This window comes from Staurois parvus, unplaced genomic scaffold (genome assembly GCF_062004578.1).
Source record: "Staurois parvus isolate SC_StPar_1 unplaced genomic scaffold, SC_StPar_1.0 ptg001110l, whole genome shotgun sequence".
NCBI lineage: Eukaryota > Metazoa > Chordata > Amphibia > Anura > Ranidae > Staurois > Staurois parvus.
The window spans coordinates 875,639-892,564 of NW_028318906.1; the positions used below are offsets into that span (position 1 = coordinate 875,639).

At 43.9% G+C, this 16,926-nt stretch overlaps 1 non-coding gene across 1 annotated transcript; it reads right to left on the reverse strand.

Annotated features, from left to right (window-relative positions):
* Positions 1-16,180: 16,180 nt before the first annotated feature.
* Positions 16,181-16,374, reverse strand: LOC149440211 (U2 spliceosomal RNA). Its single transcript, XR_016307711.1, has one exon. It is a non-coding gene; the product is annotated as a U2 spliceosomal RNA (small nuclear RNA).
* Between the last annotated feature and the right edge of the window lie 552 nt (positions 16,375-16,926).

Here is a 16,926-nt window from a genome sequence, read left to right on the forward strand (position 1 = left end):
ATGGGGTGCATTCACAATGAGTACTTACCAGGAGTGAACACCTCTGGATCAGCGTATGCGTGATCCGAGTCGTCTGAGGGGCTAGCAGGGACAGCACCTGGCTCGGGACGGGCTATAACACAAGAGAAAATGAACAACAAATGTAAAGCTACACTATTTCACACACTTTGCTTTTCAATAAGAACACAACTTTATAGACAATATGGACATGTGTAGTGTACTTGCCACTCTGCAAGTCAGTGTCTACATGAGCAGTCACCCCCAAAATCGTGGACATGCTGATGACTGGGAGAAGTTCTCGTTCATCCCGAGACAGGTGCTCATAATAAGTGGGATCCACACCTTCGTGGGTAACATGCCCCTGCTTAGCCCACTCAGCCAACTTTGACTTCAAATGACGTCTCAGATCACGCATACGCTTCTTGATGTTCGGGAGGGTCCGGCGTACCGTCCCCACTGCATTCACGACCACCGCAATCTCCTCCCACAGACGGTCCTTGGCCACATGACCACTGCGGGAGGAGCTGGACCCCAGAATGCCTTTTCACCTTTCCATGAAGGCAGTGATCAGGGCCCAGTTCTCTCTGCGGGAGAAGGGTGGAAACCTGGCCTCAGTAGGGGCCTGAGGCTGGGCCCGGCCCCAGCCCCGTCTGCCTCCCCTTGATGTCCCTTCACCAGGACTAGAAGGGGAGGCAGCAGCCGCAGCTTCCATCTCTTCTCGGAGGGAAGCCTGGCTCCTTCTGCCACCAGCTTGGCACCCCCTCACACCAGAGCCAGACCCCCGGCCCTCCATGCCCCCCCTGCCAAATGGCCCTGGGGAAGGCTCAGTGCCCTGACTGACACCACGGCCCCCCCTGGGTCCACGGCCTCTTCCTCCCACCATGGGAGGACAGGTGGGCAGGGGGTCTGGCTGGGTGCTGTTTGCAGCAGCAGCAGGAATCTATCCAACCATAAGATATCTGAAACACAATAAGTGACATAAGGGCAAGGGTTAGGTGTCTGGCCTCCAAAGACAGCACATGCCCTGGAGGAAGGACCACACTTAACAATATGAGTAGCCCCTGCCTGGGGGTGGGGGGATACGTCAGAAAACTGCAAAGGGAGACAAAAGACAGGAGGGCCAAAGTCACGCTTCCGCTCTCCATACACAGCACATGCCCTAGTGGGGACCACACTTGTCAATATGAGTAGCCCCTGTCTGGGGGTGATGCATCCAAAAACTGCATGGGGAGAAAAAAAAGACAGGAGGGCCAGAGTCACGTTTCCGCTCTCCATACACTGCACATGCCCTAGTGGGGACCACACTTACCAACTCGCACTGGTGTGATGTTGAAAATTGTGGGGAGAATAAGGTCAGACATTAAGAGCAAAAGTCTTGTAAAAATGCAATTTTTGGCCAGGCAAACATTATAAGATAAGTGAATGAATGCTTTGGGCACTGGCACATTACAGGTGCTACAACCAGCTGAAAATGAGCTAAATGAAAAGCACATATACAATCCCAAAAATGTGTAAATTAAGTAGAGAAGGATACATTTGTTTTCACATAATTGTCTAGCATATTTTGAGCTGTTTCTAGTAACAAATATCAGTGAAATTATACTTTTAAACAATTTTGTAAGCTTACTTTCTGATGGCTTCTTCCACACATCTGATGCATGAGAAGACTGACTTTCCACATGCTCTCATTTATAGTCGTGCGCCAGTGAAGCATATTCGTGCGCGTCATTTCCATGTGCGTATAAATAGGTGCGAAATCTGCCTAGTCTGTGGGTTAGAGATGGTGGGTATGAGTTGGCAGGAGAGGCTTGCTGAGTTGGATGAGGCGTGCGATGAGTGTATCAATGTGGCAGTAGAGGTTTTCAACCAGCTTTTTTGTGCTGCTGCTGCACAGCAGGAAACTATGCCACAGGCTTTGGTGCCCTTGCGCCAACCAAGGCTTTTTTTTTTTTTTCAAAGAGCATATTTGGCGAATATGCGGGACTCTGATATCCGGCGTTGGTTTCGTTTAGGATGAGAATCAATTCTGCACCTCTATGACCTCATAGAGGAAAGGATTGTGCCGACCGCAAGGCGCAGTCATGCTGTACCCGGGATGGTCAAATTGCTGGCGACCCTCTACATTTTGGGTCGGGGCAACTTCAAAACCACCTCTGGACTTGTGGTTGGATTGCCATTCTTGACCTGGTGCCACAATTTCTTCACTGGCCACAAAATGAAGAGTGGAATGGCGTGAAGGTGGAATTCTACTGTCGGGCACAAATGCCACGAGTCCTGGGTGCGATAGATTGTAGCCATGTTGCAATACGAGCACCCAGGACAGAAGAGAGATTATTGCAACCGCAAGCAGTACCATTCCCTCAACGTACAACTGATTTGTGACACCAGACAGCGGATTGAGTGTGAACTCAGGTTTTCCAGGGTCGTGCCATGATGCTTTCATCCTCCAGCAGTTGGGTGTATTCGGAAAATTCGAAAGTGGCCAAATGCCAGATGGCTGGCTTCTTGGCAAGTTAGTGTGTGTGTGTGTGTGTGTGTGTGTGTGTGTGTGTGTCTACACGTGAACTATAACATTGCATGCATGTTACCATAGCTGATATAGGCCCAGGCCCTGCAGTTAGGAGGCCACTATGCTTGCCAATCATAGCAATAACATGATCGTAAAGCTAACCTTTGCACACATACATATAGCTCTTTCTTTAGCCCCACTGAACTGTGCTGGGAACACCCTCTCAGCCCATCCAAAGATTCAACTTACGCCATTATAGATGTGGACTCTAGGCCCTAAACCAAAAACAAGGGGATACATATATGCACCAATCGGCAGATAATGTGAGAGACAGACATAAGTAAGGTCCATGTATTCCAACACTGACTTCATGCTCTTAAGTACTTTTGACATTCACATTGTACAAAACGTGGTCACTGTACAATGGAGACAGGCTATCCATTGTGTCTAGGTAGGAACCAACCTTAGAAATGTATGACCATACTAATGCAATGACTTGACCACATTTTGTTGTTTTTTTTTTTTTTGCAGGGGATGCTGGCTATCCACAGCTGACGTGGCTGATGGCTCCAGTCAGGTACCCCCAGAGCCTGGCCCAGAAACACTACAACAAGGCTCAGGCCAAAACCAAAGCCATCGAGCAGACCATAGGTCTGCTCAAATCCCGTTTTTCTTGTGTTTTGGCCAGGCCTGGGGGGGGGAGTTATTATTATACTCTCCTCAGAAGTCTTTCAGGATCATCCTCGCCTGTTGCCTCCTACACAACATCTGCCAGGCGAGGAATGATTCCTGGGAGACTTCTGAGGAGAGGGAGCCGAAAGTCCGTCAGCTGCGTGTGTCCCGAAGCTCCAATACAGATGATGTGATGGCCACACGAGCTGACCTGATCACCCGCTACTTCACATGTATGTATTCTACCATAGGTAGATTAAATTTGTTGCAGTCAATTGGGTCCTTGTTTTGGTCTTGTATAATCATTAACTTAAATTAAGTTTTTTATATATTTTTAAGCCATTGAATTGGCTAGTATATCTGAGGTGAGAAAATATTAGTCTTAGTAACAGACTACAATATTACCAAGAATGATCCACACAAGGATGGCCAAGTACAGGTCTTATTTATTGAACAAGAAAGTTAAAAGTTTGACAGAGCATATGGAAATTGGAGAGCAAAGATTAGACCTAATGTAAGTTCGTCCTCCAAGTTAAAGGTTTTCCATTTGATTTGTTCAACAATCAAACTCAGCAGATATCAAAAAGGTAGCTGCTGACTTGTCAAATACAGACTCAACGCTCCCTCCATCCAGCAGGGTACTCACCATGACTGGTTTTATCAGCCATCTTCTCGCTCTGGCACCACCATCTTCAATGTGTGCCCCTGTCAGTGACAGCTTTTGGCTTCCTAAGCAGGTGCCCACTACACATGCTTGAGTAGCGCTGCACTTTGGGAATGGTCCCGTAGTCTTCAGGGACCAGACACCTCCAAGAAAACAACAGAGGGGGTAGTAGGGCAATTTGCAATTGCAGCGCAAGCGGAAGCAGGTACCTGTCTCATTCAAAGACTCTATACACAAAGGTGACAATCCTTAACCAGGAGCTGGAGACATGCATTAAAGTTGAAATTCCCCTTTTGGGTGGAGCTCAGCTTAAAGTCTCTTCTATCACTGGCTAAAAAATGGTAAGAAAAGGCCAAATCTGCCAATGAGATTTATACTACTCGAAAGCCAACACCCATTCAATGCTCGTGAACCAGCCCATATTGTTCTCTGGCCAAGAAGTTTACATTTTTAAATTTTAGAAGGGGGCATCACTTTCAAACCCCAGGAAGTCCTTTGTTACCCTGAACCCTACAAGAAGTGATTTGCTCCACAAGGGGGGCCCACTCTATTGGCAGGAATCTTCATGTCCCAGGGCAGCATCACAGGCCACATGGGTCACACTTTTGGGTGCAGAAAATCAGCCATTTTGCACAGTCACACCACTCGTGTCTGTGCTCCGGGTTTTTTCCCTCCCTAAATCACAGGGGTGACCTATGCAAGAACATCCTTTGCTACAAGAGGTCACGAATGGTAAGTCATCTCACAAACACCCTGCTGTATCAACTGATTTGCTTGTTGCCTTGCAACAGCCATAAATGGCATGTTTGCAGACTCTCCCTCCCATGGACACAGATGTTAACCACATGCCCTCCTGAGGATTTCACCCCTTCCTGACCAGGCCATTTATAGCATTAAAGCAATGCGTTACACTGACAATTGTGTGGTCATGCAACGCTGGCCCCAAATGAAATGTAAATCCTTTGTATCCCAGAATTTGAGCTTTCATTTGGAGTAATTGTGACCTGTGTGTTTTTTGTAATTACTTGCGCTAGATCACCCAAGCCTTTATTTTGTGACTCAAGCAATCTTTCTTCCCTTTTGAGATTAAACATGTCCATTTCTGTAGTCCAAAATTGTATTCTGCTCCATGTCTTTGCTGCCTAAAATCATAATACATGTAAATTGTGTTGCTGTGAATGTTCGAGTCTACAAATGGCAGAATATATCCTGTTTTTAATGAGGTTATTTGTATTAGTAATGGTGGGGAGCAGCAATTTATAGCGGGACTGCGGCAGACATTCTTGCCACTGGGGGGAGTTAACTTGCTGTCCCTGACATCCCCAGTGACACCAAAACAGTGATCACTGCTGACCAAAAAGCACTGGAACTGTACTAATGGCACTGGGCAGGAAGGGGTTAACATATGGGGCGAGGCAAGGGTTACCTGTGTGCTGTTTTTTACTCTGTGCTGTGTGTGTGCTTCACTGTAAGGACACTGCTTAGGATGGCTATGCTGGGCACATCCATCCAAAGCAGTATGCACAAGCTGACGGAGGAGAACTATCTTGTTTAGATGCAGTTATCCTCCCCATCAGAGATGCTCGGGAATCAGCGGGCACAGCCGAGTCATCAGTAGCAAGGACCCAGGGATTGACAGCCAAGGAAAAATGGCAACACGGCCAAGGTACGAGCACCCATGATGCCCTCTAGCAGGATATTGGGTAGAGGGCTGGTGCCAAGCATTAGTTGCCATTTTTAGCCAGTGTGTAGTCAACATGACAAGTTGTCCTGGCCAATCAAACATTACATGAAGAAATGCTGTGGCTTTGGGCAAGAGTGAAGAGGAAGTAGAATAGCTGGCCAGTTGGGCCTATTGTCTGTGCCACCTGTACATTTCTGAAGGAAAAAAACCTTTGCGATGTATCGAAATGTGTTAATTTTTCTTTCAGCTGATTAACTGCTGGAGGAGAAGGCAGATGGCGACCCTGGGAAGCCTGTTACAATTCGCTGTCTGACGTCACAGGTGGGTTTGGAAAAGTGTTCTTAACAATTGTTCCAAACTACAATAATAACATGTAAGACTAATGCCGGTCATAGACTGGTTGAAAATCAGAATTTTTAGAACGATGGTGGTAACGTCGGCCGATCGAACAACCATTTTTTTTTTTTTTTTTCTTTTGTTTTTTATTTTGAAGATCAGCCAATTTTCAACCCGTCTAAGGACTGCTTTACCTGCTCTGAACAGCCGCTTGCCACAGAGCAGCCAAGATCATTCATTTAGCTGCTCCCATGCCAGCGTTCCTTGGCCCCTCTCTCCTGTCCATTGCTCCCCGAACAAGCACCTTGTTTTGGTGTGAGCCCAAGAACACTCCTTCATGAGCCACGTAGACCAGAGAGTCAAGCTTTTCAAGCACATCATGAAATCAGGATGGGGCTCCACTTCAAGTAAGTGTGCCTGGGGGAGGGGGGGACCTTGGGCCTTTCCAAACACAGATGCTCCAAGAATGTTTACTTGAACTCTTGAAATGGTTAAAAAGGAAAAACACTCTAGATAGCCTGCACTGAGAATTGACTGTCATGACGTGTCAATGATGATTTGCTCTTTTTTCAGGAGTGGTACTGCTTGCTGTTGAAGCTGGTAGAAATCCACCTTCACGTCCTCCACTCACCTTCACTTGTGGCCAGTGGATATTTTGTGGCCCCAGGCAAGAACTGGCATTGAGGACCTGAATAAAGACCCTGGCATGCCAGAGGTGGTTTGGAAGCAGCACAGCAATTTGACCATTCCTTTCTTCTATGTTGGTTTTAGGGGTGCAGAATTGCTTCTAGTTTGTGAACAGACTGTCGCTGGATATCAGTCCCCATATTTTCAAGATATGTTTTAGCCATGTTGGCTTATTTTTATGTTAAGTCAATTAAAGACTATTTTTTTGTTACCTTTTTAAAGTGTCAGATCCTCTTGATTGTATTCCCGAGACTTAAGATGGCCAGATGATATGCAATCTGAGGAAAAGTCAGTGCTATGTCCTCCACAAGTAGCTAAAGTCTGTCATAGGAGGACCTACCAGAACAATGCATTAATTTGGAGTGGGCCAGGCCCATACAGCACATCATGGAGGTTTGCTATGAAGGAACATTAATGTTTGGATACTTGAGCTCATGTGGTTTGTTTACAAATATTTCTGCCCATTGCAGCGTATTGACTATTGCAGCTCAAAGATAAGGCATACAGAAAAGTGTACCTTGTCCATAGAATAGCCACTGGGAGGTCCTATCTGTGCACACAGATCTGGCCTATGCATGATTGTGGAAAATGCCAGTTCGGTCTGCTTTATAATATGAAGGGGTTAGTTCACACTTGCTTCAGGGGAAACATTACAACGAATTTTGTTGTTTTTCATAGGAAACAGTGGCTGATCCCTAGATGCATTGAGGTACATAGCAGAGGTTCAAGATACTCCATAGAAGAACTTATTGTTCTTTTGAACTATACAGGTGGCACAGACACAAGCATACACCCAGGGCCACTGTTAGATATCATGGGGCCCCATACAGCATACCTGACAGGCCCCCACCACCAGAGAAAATATCCAAATTATATATATATATATATATATATATATATATATATATATATATATATATATATATATATATATGGTAAAAATACACATTTTTCTTCATGGACACAATCACAAATTCCTGTTCAATCCAAATGATAAAACTGTACTGAGTTAATAAATCAAATGTTGTGTAATTGAGGTCTTGGCTCATTCACATGGGTGCTGTGGCCTGTAGAGTGTGAATCAGTGTTTGGTTTTTGTGGCTGTTGCCATTAGCATGCAACCTATGTTACACTATGTGAATACTGCAGATCCTAATTTGACAAGCATATGGTTGCAGGTGTACAGTCCTGCACACAGTGAGCATTCAGGGCCACTTCCCCACGCCTTCACACTTGTCAGATTAAAACCTGTGTTTATACAGCTGCTGTGTCCCCATAGTGTAACAGGTGGCTCTAGCCACATAAACAACCCACTCATTCATGCTGTACAGGCCAGAGGACCTGTGTGAATGTGGCATTTTTGTGTTTTTATATAATTTTTTTTTTGTTTTTCCCTCAGCCCATTGAATTCAATGGGCTGCTTAACATGTGGAAACCATGCCAAAATACTGCAGGCATGTTGTTTTTCAAAGTGTGTTGCACCTAACCGCACAGTGTGGTACCATGCGGTTTTTGTGGCTGTGAATGGGGCAGCTTTTAATAGGTGTGTAGGTGCAATAACTTTTTTCATCATGGTGCCTGCGCACATCTACAGAGGGCATTGCATTTCTTTGCTGTGCTGGAAAATGTGTGTTTTTGCATGTGTTTCTGCACCACCAATGGTGTCAACAAGTCCTAAAGGCCGGTTCACACTATAGAAACAGCCTAGATGTGTTCCTGATGGGTTTTTTTATGCCCTTTTTTGGCATGCATGTTTAGTGTTCCAGTACATTTTGGATGCGTTTTGGACATGTTTACATTGCATTTTTGTATCCCTTCCACTTAATTTTTTCTTCTTTCTTTGTATTCAATGTAGTTAGGGACATGTGCGCTTTAGTACATTCAAGGACATTTTTTCAATGTTCCAGTACAGTTCTGTGCAGAAACAATGCAGCGTGGTCAACTTTGTTTACAGCACCTACAATGCACTGAAAATACAAGCACTGATGTGAATTATGACATTGACAACCATATAACCTTCTTTCTGTGCGTTTTTGTGATGCCGAAAAAGCAACTGAAACACATGTAGTGTGAACTGGCCCTAAAGGTTATTAGAGGTCAGGGAACGGGACTGACCAGGAATTGTGAATTCAATCAGACTAGTGGTGAGATACAATCAGAAATTGTATAATGTGAGATCTGAGCTGTAGCTGATAGAAAATGAGATACATTCACTTGATCAGTAAATAGTTAAAGAGTGGGGCGGTGATCCATAGATTTGCATATGGGACAAGTGATGGGGTGGGGGAGGGAGTCAAATTGTATAAGGAGACAGATTTAAAAATTACAATGAAATATATATACAGCATGAAACTTGCACATTTCCAACTTGGCAGAACAGGACGCAGGTAACATTCTTCCACTTCCTAGTCATTAGGCAAAATCATAATTGATTGATCAATATTCCTGGCACTGAAACAACCCAGAAAATTGATCTCCATTTTGTGAACATTCATAAATGTTAACATTTATGCAGGCACAATGAACCTAACATGTCTTTTTGAGTGTTGGCAGAAACACATCCTTACAGAAAAAGCATGCCAACTGGGATGCAGCCATGACTGGGATTAGAACCCATGACCCAAGTGCTGTAAATTCTGAGCTCTAACCACTAAACCACTGTGGGAGACAGTTTGAGATACAATGTAGAATAGTTACATAGTTTAAAAATTGATAAAGCGAGCGCTGGTCAAATTATATAGACAACTAAAATGCTATTACACAAGATAAATCTAACCACGAACCGTAGTGCATGAACTCGTGAAAGGTCATCCACCCCTGTGACAGTGTACTACACTTAAGCACCTTTATGGCTCCTGTGGCTGAGCTAATTCCTCCCCAGGACCATTTGGGCACCCACCCTGATGGATGGATTGAGCTGGATGACTAACCCATAGCTGCCAGCATACCGCTGGACCCCCAGATGTGTGATGTGTATAACCCAAGCGCATTAATACTTTTGTTCTGGTGAGTGTAGACCAGTCCCAAGGGTGGTTTACTTTTCACGAGTTCATGCACTACTGTCCATCACGGAGAGACCACACGTGCCATTCATAGGCACTCTCTGAGTTGGTACTCTCACACGAAGGACTTTCCATTTTTCAGGAATGATTATATGAACTTATTTTAGCACCATTTACCATTTTACATCATTGTTGCAATTCTTTGCACTTTTTGGTTTTTACATGCGTTCATTATTGATCACATGCATTTATAGCGCTGCACTTGTCTTTAACATAGAATAGATACGTGATTAAAGAGAATGAAGATATAATTATATTGGGAAATTAGAAGCATCCAAATTATTTGAGATATAAGTGTGAAAATGTTTAACATTTGAAAATAGAATGTATGACATTTATTGGTAAATGCATTAGTTTCCTGATCATTTTTGGAGGAACTGCAAAAAAAAAAAAAATTCTAATATAGGTGTACTATTTGTTACATTCTAAATATTCTCTTTTGCTAACACAAACGCCAAAGCTATAAAGCCCACGCTTGTTCGCCATCTAGCGAACATATCCGGTATTGCACCTAAAAATGTGCCAGACGCGATTCCACATTTACTAATAGCAAAGTAGACGTTCGTCAATGAGATTGCTAGACGCCGCTCAGAAGACTGACAGGTCTTGATTGATTTAACTGAGTCTGCCTGAATGGTCAGTCTGCTAGTAGACTCGTGTCTTAGTAAATCAGGGGCAAGTAGTCCTCCAATGAATTTTAACATATCAAAAATATTCCAGTAAATAAAGCGTGGGTCCTTCTCATCCAGAACTTCTGGCGCAATAACAAAACTGATCTTTCATACCAAAATTTTCAGAAAAAAAATCTTGCCGGTCTTCCACCTCTTCAGGCTTTCCTTCCCATAGAATCCATCTTTCACAAAATCCAAAATGGCTATTAAATAGCTCAATCAGTCCTTACCAGCTTTCCACCTCAATGATATAGAAAACAGGTTCATGGCTAACAGTGGGAAAAAAATATTTGTATACATATTAGAACACCTGACCAGAAATTGCCAAAGGTGTTTGAACAATAAATGGTATAATGTCCACTTGAAACCATAAAGAGATTTATGTGGTTCCAACGCATTTCATGGGGCATAGCCCACTTTAGGGAACAGAACAGAGTCCTACAATAAACCAAAACAAGCACACTTAATCATTAAGTAAACATAACAAAAATAAGTTACCAGTTAATGCCAATACATTCTCAAATGGCTCCAGCTACATATAAATCACTAGTATATGGATGGGCAACAAGGGGCTTGCATATGCCTCATGTGAAATTTACAGAGCCAAGCTACAGTAGGTATTGGTATGTTGCTCAACCATTAATGACTGGTAACTCAATACTACCAATTTTTTATCCTATAGGTCTAGATTTTTTTATAATCAAATGACAATCTCAACGTTCAGTGCAGTATACATTTTAAGGTAGCAAATATTAATTTTTTGATTTGGAGACTAAACCCAAACTTCTTTTTTTTTTTTTTACAATATATTCATTTATAAAAGTATGCTGTACATGTTTTAAAAGACCAGTTCTTTTTAATGGTCTGTGCATTACTCTATAAAGCGACACTTCGCTTTTTTCAACAATTTGCCTATAAAAAGGAGATATAGAAAAATATGAATTTTACATTCACTCGTCTGAAAATACAATCCTTATTAGTAAGACTTTTTGTTGTTGGCAGCAAGATGCGGTGTTTAATACGTTTTTGTCTGAATCCATTGCTCAGTCCAAAAAAATGATTTAGCTGTTTTTAAATATCAACTGTTGGTGTTTTGGCAGCAATTTTTTTTTTTAAGCTTTCCCTTAGCAGGCTTGTGTAACCCATCACCTCCTGGAAGTTCTTCACCTTTCCAAAACTGGCAAAGGACTTGATGGATGAGTCTGACTCCTCCACCAGCTCAGCACCTCCAGGCTCCGCACTACTCGGGCACTCCACGGTTTCCAAAGAGGCAAGGGGACTTGGGACTCTTACTCTTGGGAGGCGTACTCCTGGGTTCATCTCCTCCCAAAGCTTTCTATTGATTGCTTTTTAGCCTCCTCCTCTCCCTCTGCAGCCAGAGCTTCAGGGACCCAACCCTCAGATGGAGAGAGAGAGCCCCCTAGTCTCTAGCTGCTTTGCTGGGAGAATCCAGAGAGGCAACCTCCACAATGGGCACTCACGCTGGGAACACCACGTGCCACATCAGCATAGGAGACCTGTGCCTATTGCACCCCCAAGGTCTCGTTGACACTATCTTTTTTTGCAACACTGGAGCTTTCCACCCTTTCCTGTGCCACTTTAGGGCACTGCCTTGCCAGGTGTAGCCCGCTGCCATAGATGTGACATTGCCGCTTAACGGGACACTCCGCTATCTTTTTGTCTTGATTTGTAGTTGTTCCAACATACCTGCCTGATTGTGCACACATTTATTGTATGCCTGAAGGCAAAACAGGTCCTGCAAAAAGGCTGACCGGGGTACCATAGGTAGCCATGATTACTACCTATGGAGAATGCCTGCGGAGGAGGTACCTCACCCCCCCCCCAACCCACACCTGATCAGCCTTTAAACTGCACCCAGAACTTCCTGTGGCCATTAAAGGTACTAAAAATATTGGTCAGTTTTGTGACCAACAAAAAATCTAAGTACCGTAACAGGAAGGCTCGGACTTCCTCGTCTCGTACAAATGGGTTGTACATATGTACTGTGATAGTGACCCGCTGCTTACTCTCACTGCACAGAAAAGCAATGCCCTCCAGCAGCGGGTCCCCTTCTCGCCCTTTCTGAAGCAAACATGTCTGCAAGTCTTCTCCTTCCAGAAAGATACGTCGAACAGTCAAGTCACCGAGAAACCTTGCACGCAAAAAATACTTAATTGCGCCATTCTGAAAATATCCTTGATCAGCTTCTTCCGCACATAATGAAGACTCAGTGCTTCAGCTCGATCACAACCTGCTTCAAAGTATTTAGAGCATCTGGCATGCCAGAGTCCATGCTTCGGCCCTAAACTTACCACTGACCACCAAGGTGACAGGGTAAGGGCCCACTCTTGTTGACCTCAGGCAGCGTCCCATCTAATTGCAGCATGGAGCGCACCCCAAGGAAATGCCACAAGGTTGAACGGAACTAGTGCCATCAGAAACCTAATGACCAAGACACAAGATCTTGGTCAAAAGGCCGAGAAGTGATAACCCGCTTTCTGGCCTTTCTAAGGGGTGCCCGATCCATCTGAATGCAGTTGCTTACTGAGAGGTCCCCAAACTAGATGGGGCCACCCCCTCAGCCGTCTTGCAGGGACAGGGGATGTGAAACCTCACCTGGGGTCTAGCCTCCACTTCCACCATGACACTTTGCTTTCCATCCCCTTGGGCCACAGCTGCCGCCCATTCAGCTCCTTCAAGCAGGCCTGCAAAGTGGACACCAGCAGTTGCTGCTTGTTTTTGAGACTCATTGGCCTGTCGTGTGTGTGTGTGTGTGTGTGTGTGTGTGTGTGTCACCCACATGTCTGCACACACCACAACAACAACCATATAACATTAAGGTTTTGATGACTTTCCCTCCACTTCCTGGTATGGTAACTCTATGGATTAGCTTTTCATTACACAATCCCACTACCAAAGGTTCCATACAGCATATAAATGTTAAAGCACCATTCAGTTTCTTTGGAACACACATAATGTAACACTCTCGCCCTCTTAACCAAACCCATTCTAACACCAAAAACATAAAATCATCGCTCACACGATCATAAGCTTTTTCAAAAGAAATCAACGCAACTCTTAAGACCTCTTCTTCTAAAACATCCCTCAACAAAATCAAATTTTTCCCAGGTACCTCCAAAACTTGATTTTCACCTATCATGAAGCCAATCTTCAGTCTGTTAGCCAACACTTTTGCCATTAGTTTATAATCCACGTTCAGTAGCATATTCGGTCTATAGTTACTTATATCTGAACACTCTCCATTCTTAAATTTTAAAGTTACCACTCCTTCCTTTTGCGAACTGCTGAACTCTCCTGTCTCAAAGGCCTCATTCACCATATCACACAGATAATCTTTCACACAATCCCAGAACTAAAGATAAAACTCCACACAACCCATCGCACCCTGGTGTCTTCACCTTCGCCATACTCACAATTCACCTCCCACAGTAGTTCACCATTCTTACTCGCATCAATCTTCCACTCCATCTTTTCCAAGAAATCCTTATAAAAGGGTCAATTTTTTATTTTCTTCAAATAAACTGATTAAGTAAAACTTTTTTTCAAAATCCCAGTCATTTCCACAGAACTGTCAATCTCGCTGATAACCACTCTGTTCTTAAGAGTGTACATTTTTCATCCTGTTCTAGTTCTAACACTTTCGCTCTATAAATCTTTCCCCCTTTCATCAATCCATTTATTTCCTCTTTAACTTCATTGATTTCCACACCTATCTTTCAGCCTAATCAGACTGCCATCTTGTGTTCAAAACATAGTAATGCATAATTTTCTCTCTCCTCTTCATCCCCCTTCTACAGAAGAATTCTTTACATCTCGCTGTAAACCAATCTCACCATTTTTTTTTTAAAAACTCCTAAGCCTCCCTTTAGCCTTTCTCCACCTCACATATAATGCACAATCTCACACACACAATTCATCTAATAATTGTATTGTTTCAACAAGCCCTTATGCACTTCAACGCACCCCTCCACTTTAAAATTAACTAAAACCAGGGAATGGTCTGAAAAAAAATTGGACATGAAGCTTCAAATTTTCTGGCACCAATCCCGCTGAAACGTGGTCTCGATCTGTCTTCTTTATTTAACCTATAATTGAAATCCCCCCCATGAAAATTAAAAGGCTCTAAACCAAAAACATGATTTTCTCCAATAGTTCGTATCTTTCTTCCAAACTGAGCCATACACATTATCTATTTTTATAACTTTCCCTGAAAGAAACTTTAACATAGCCCTACCCGGTTCTATGTGGACTATCTGTCTGGACTTAAACAAAACCCCCACTCCCGAATTCTTAAGTTTTCTCCAGTCCGCACTGAAGGACCACACAGCCAATCTTTTTCCAGCTCCATATAAGACAAACAAAATTTAATACTGCATTCTTGTAAAAGAAATCTGCCTGAATATTTTGACAAATATTCAAACAAAGATGTCCTTCGTGTGGCACTTGAGATGAATGCCGCCTAAAACTACATTCAGTCTGGAAAAATAGCAGAGCTCTTCCACTCATCTCAGTCACATGCGGTGTTATCACATCTCAAACTTAATGTCCTGAGACTGACTTTCCACCCTAGGATTTGAGATCAGAGTCCCTTTCATCTTTCATTCTAGGCTGGCCTCACTGTCCACTTTCTCCTCCTCACTGGGCAACTGACCACTCAACGCCGCCAGCAATCCAGGACTGGCAGCGCTTGTTAGCATGAGCTCCTCCTCTCCCGTTAGGGAGACTTGAAACTACCACTCTAACTCCAGGGTGCCTGGAAACCACATCACCCACCACACAGACCTCACCACAAACTTTTTCCCATTACCTCCACAGCTGCTCTGGTATTCTGAAAAGTATTCCATCATACCTCAGTCAAAATAAACGTAACATCATAAATCCTCTGAGGAAAATCCTGAAGACATCTTACACCTAGGCCAAGGGAGTCCAGTAAAAGATCTACCACGATAGTCCACAGGGTAACTTCCTCCTTTGAATTCTGGCTTAACCGTAAAGTGCCATGAATCCCACAATCCTCGGGTCGCCATGTTTTGGCACAAAAGCGCCTCACTTCCCACTACAACCAGGGACCCCAAAAGCTCTCAGGAAATGAACAGTCCGCACAAAGCACACACTGATCATAAGCCAAAAGGTCGAGATGCAATAACCGGAATTCTGGCTTTTCCGAGGGGCGCCAAAGCTGACTGGCGTTGCTCACTGAGTGCTCCCCAGACTTTACGTGGCCACTCCTCAAGCTCCCATTCTGCTCTTCCATCAAATTGGACACCAGCAGGTGCTGCTCATTTTTGAGGCGAAATGAGCCTGATCATTTACATGGCTTCGCCTCTAGAGCCATGTGAGCAAGGTGGACCACTAGAGGGGGAGACAGGCCTTGGCATGGCATCCTTGCAGCTGCTCGAGCATCCCAGAGTCAAACAGAGCAGCAGCACTGTTGGGCTGCCCGGTAGGCCTCCTCCATGCTGCAAGCTAAGCTTGCTAGCTGCCTTCGGATAGTGGGCTTGCTGACTCTCCTCCACTGGCTGGTGGGCACATCCCACCCAGCCCACAGCTTCCAGACAACACAACACGAGCAAGCAGAGACCAAGAAAGTGACACACCAACAAAGGCACACTGGGAGTTTTTTTTTTTTTTTTTTTTAATAGCTATTCACACCTCCTTAGCAGCAACAAACAGCTAATACACAACACAATGACGCACAGGGCTGGCTGGCAGGCAGGTGCAAGCAGGGTTGGGAGGAAACAAGGCTTGTTAGGACCACTCAGATGCACCTCACTCCCATCATTGCCTTAAACTTGCTCTTTCTTTCCTGAGGAAAGGAGGGTGGCTTAGTTTTGTTTTTTTTTTCTTCTCCCCTACTTCTAGAAAACTGCATAAGAGGGGTGCACCGGTCCTGGAGGTACTGCAATACCAGGTCGATGCGTGGAGTGGACAGAGCAAGCTCTTCTTCCATCTCCCTGTTCTAAAAATCCATTTAATATATGGTCCCCAGATAGGGGACGTATCAGATATTAAACTGATAAGAACAGATTTTTTTTTTAGTTTTTTTATTCAAAAGGTCATAAAATTATATACATACATAAATAAAAAAAAAATTTTCCATCAATACAATATCAACAAAATTTCACAACAAAAATTCATATTTTCAGAAAATAACACACAATATCCCCCCCACCCACAAAACACACAAAAAACTCTCCCTCTATTCCTTTCCCTTTTTTCTAGACAGATATTCATCCTGTGCTCTCCCTTCACCGCTGTCCCTTTTCACCGTTCCATTCTGAAAAAAACCAAAAAAGACACATTAATACCACAAAAATCACATCTATCCTTATTTTACCATCACCTTTTATTACAGAAGCATCAAAAACAACATGATACGTGTAATCGGGGTACATCTCACCCTGTACTGCGACGCAGCGCACCACATAGCAATACAGTTCCAAGCATACAATAAATACATTCAGAAAAATACATTCGCTCAGCGGTATGATGCCTGACGTGATGTGCAGAGGATGAATCCCCAGACCGCCACGTCATGCATGACGCCGCTTACCCCAAAAACCATAGCATCCTGATACATAGTACTAAGTCGTGTAATAAACGAAAGCGAAAAACCGAAA